Raw genomic sequence first — 3,674 nt, 5'->3', positions numbered from 1 at the left:
AAGACCCAGTCGGACTGGGACAGAGCGCGAGCAACCTAAACGTCACCTAAATGTCGACCAATCAGAGAGCGACAGGGGGCGTTCTCTTGCGTCCGATTGGTCGTTTGGAGCGTCGCTCAACATCAGCACCACCCGCTTCCACATTACAGAGTTTGCTAGAGATCCAAGCTCTCCGTAAATTACGTAATAGCTCCACATGTCCAAAAAGGGAAATATTTGTCTGCTGTTAGCGGAGAGAGGAATTCCAGCCGCTGTAAACTTTACTAGACAGAAAAGTTCCGCTTTTAGCATAATAACCGCAGACACAGAGGCTTTGACTCATTAATCCAGAAAGGAAACATGACATCATACTCCTTATAAATTAATCATAGTGATATACTTCATAGTGATATACTTCAGCAATCAGTTCAGCTTTAAGAAAAGTAATGACGGTTTAGCATTTGCAAACCCAGCTCTGGCACAGGTCTATTTATTTTTCAATGGCTTTTCTTTCCCAATCTCCTGAAGCAAAACATTTTTGAAGATTGAAGACCTACTGCCAAGCAAACCAGCTAAGGAATTCCCACAGAATCCCAGGAGGGCCCTCAAGGCAGCAGCCCATTGCCTAAAAAGGAAAAGTCCCAAAAGAAAGAATTAAGGAAGTTACACAGTTTGAACCCTTGTCTGTAAACACACAAGAGGTTGATATGATTTCCCTTTATGTGTATCAAAAGTCGTAGAGTTCACAATCTCAGCATTTTCTAGACTTTTTTTAAATACCACAATATAGGCTACAACCATTCTTATCCCTAACACCCAAAATATCACCCTGTGCTCATCTCCAGTCAGTCATGTGTGATGTCTCAGAGTCAATCCTGAATATAGATATCAAAGACGGGCCTCTGTTTTCTTAGCTCTCCTGTTACAGACAAGGACAACCTCCTGTGTCACATGCTGGAATGTGCAGGACAGATCAGCAAGGGGGGGTCTTCCCCCTACTGTCCTACCCATCTGCTGATAAAACAATATGAGAGGCTCCTGCTGCTCTAAAAGTAGACCAAACACTGTGTGTACTTCAGATCAGACATTAGGACCATTAAAACACTAAGATCAACAGAGAGCTGCATTATGGATGAAACAAATCATCTCATAGAAGTTAGTTTGAAGGATAAGTTCACAAAAATGTTAAAAGACAGTGTTGCTTTTTCCTATATAACCAGCTATAAAGTCAGTAACAGTAAAACTAGTAAAAATTAAAAATGTATATTTTTTATTTGATGCATATCACTGCCAAAAATTTTAAAATATAAACAGAACATTTTATAGTGCTTTTGGTTTCTGGCTGTTTTAACTCCACAAGCATTTGGGGCCATCTTGTGGTTGAAAAGTGGTAAGTGTATCAAGTGAAGGAAAAAACCCACTAAAGGCACAACCAGAAAAACACTAGCCAACGTACTTTCTTTTAAAAAAAAAATCCAACCACATAATTTGTGACTTGATCACTGATGATTCAGTGAAAACTGCTTTTCAGAACACTTGAATCAAACATTGCATCACATTGTCCTGATGCATCTCAGTAATCCAGGTAAAAAATCAAAAAGAAAAAAATTGTATAGGTCGGAGAAACTGAGACGTTTATTTTCTAAACATGATGTCCCAGTGGCTTTCAAACCCCAAAACACATTACGGCAAAGGCTGGTTCACCCCAAAGATCCGGTGCCCCGGCACAAACAGAGCAATGTTGTATATGCTGTTAAGTGCCAGGAGGACTGCGACCAGTTATACATCGGGGAAACAAAGCAGCCACTGTTCAAAAGAATGTCCCAACACAGACGAGCTACATCTAATGGCCAGAACTCTGCAGTTTTCACTCATTTACAGGCCAGCGGTCACTCTTTCAGAGATGAGGATGTTCTCATTCTTGATAGAGAGGAACGTTGGTTTGAGAGAGGAGTAAAAGAAGCCATTTTTGTAAAGAAAGACCGTCCATCATTAAACAGAGGTGGAGGCCTCCGTTTTCAGTTGTCCCCCTCCTACAGCGCGACCATTGCCAGTATCACTCCACCCCCTGTTAATAGGTGTTAATTAGGTGTCAACGATAGCCATGTGATGTGAGTATCAGTCACATGGAGGCAGTGCTTAAAAGCCTGAATTTTGCCTGAAACTCTCAGACTGAAGAAGTCTCTTGGAGGAGAGACGAAACGTTTCATTAGAGAAGAACCCGTCCAGAAGACCTATACAATTTTTTTCTTTTTGATTGCATCACATTCTTTGTAAGGAYAATTCTGCTTCATGGTTGAAACCCACATCAGAAAATGAACATCATTTTGATGTTTGTGTGAAAATATGGATGTGGAACTTGCAAGGATTGCTATAGTTTGATTTAAAAAAAGGCTTCATGCAAAAGAAAATTTTGCATGAATTTGAAAAACTCTCTCATAAAGGCTTATGTTAGTGAATAAAGTATATAAAACATTACAGATTGTATTAGTTGTATGTTTGAATTTACCWCTTTCTGATGTTTTAGAGTCTCCTTTGGCCCATTTTATCCTGAATATATTACCGGGTTACATGTTCAATGTAGCTCAGTTACTCAAAATGAAAGCGTCAAAAAATAAATCAAAGTTTATATGGTTTGGAAATTGTGCACAGCATGATCATGATCACATATTCTTTCTTGCCTAAAGATTGTTCACGTAAAGGGAAAATTAAAGATTTAAGAAACRACCTTTGATGTATATTATCCTAAATGATTTACATACATTTATTTTCTGTTTTTATAAGCATATAGTATCATCCTTTTGTTCTGAGGGCAACAAAAATTCAACCAGTKTGTGAAGGTGACGTTAGATGTTTAAAGACCACACGAGGGCACTAAAGTCTAAAAGAAACAGGGCTATACACAGCTCTAAAATGAAAGAAACTCCATAAAACAGGATTTCATCAAGTTTTACAATTTATACTTGGGAAACGTAAAGTTTTTCTTTTTTCAAAAATATTAATACAGTGGCTAATTTTGACGCATKATTTGTGACTCAATCTCTTTTTGCAAATTTGAATATTTAGTTTCTTTTCCTGCCATGTGCTTGTAACAATAAACACAGTCTCAGCATACAACAACATATTGAGTAAAACCGATATGATGAGCAATAAATAGATTGAGAAACATCCTTGAAGGGTATTGTCGTACTCATCCTTCTGATTTGATCTGTTGTTTTATCCCCTCCAGAGACTCAGCAGCAAAGTACTGCTGGAGGTGTCAAACTCAGCTGTCAAGTCTTACCAGAACAGCAGCAAAAAAATAAATAAAATAAAATAAAACACAACCCCACTTTTTGCTTATATGAAAATGTGTGATGGCACTTGCTCATCTTTAATTGTTTCAGTGAAGTCATGCWGGTTTAGGTCTGTGCCTTTATTTGCTTTCATTGTTTAGTGGTTTCATTGGTTTTTGTGGTTTCCWGAGCGTTTTTGAACTGAGGAGTTTTTTTGTTTCCAAGAAACACGTGTTGAGAACTTCACTGAGGATAAAACAAAAGAAAATAAATTGCATGGAGAGTAAACATTTTGATTTCTTACTTTATAACTTTTAAATATGAATGTTACAGCAGGTAAAATAAGTATTGAACACGTCAACATTTCTTTCAGTAAATATATTACTAGAGGTGCTAATGACATGAAATTTTCACCAGATG

This window comes from Austrofundulus limnaeus, unplaced genomic scaffold (assembly GCF_001266775.1).
Source record: "Austrofundulus limnaeus strain Quisiro unplaced genomic scaffold, Austrofundulus_limnaeus-1.0 Scaffold43, whole genome shotgun sequence".
In the NCBI taxonomy this organism is placed as follows: domain Eukaryota; kingdom Metazoa; phylum Chordata; class Actinopteri; order Cyprinodontiformes; family Rivulidae; genus Austrofundulus; species Austrofundulus limnaeus.
The sequence above is the reverse complement of the archived record's forward strand: the minus strand, read 5'-3'. Positions refer to the sequence as shown.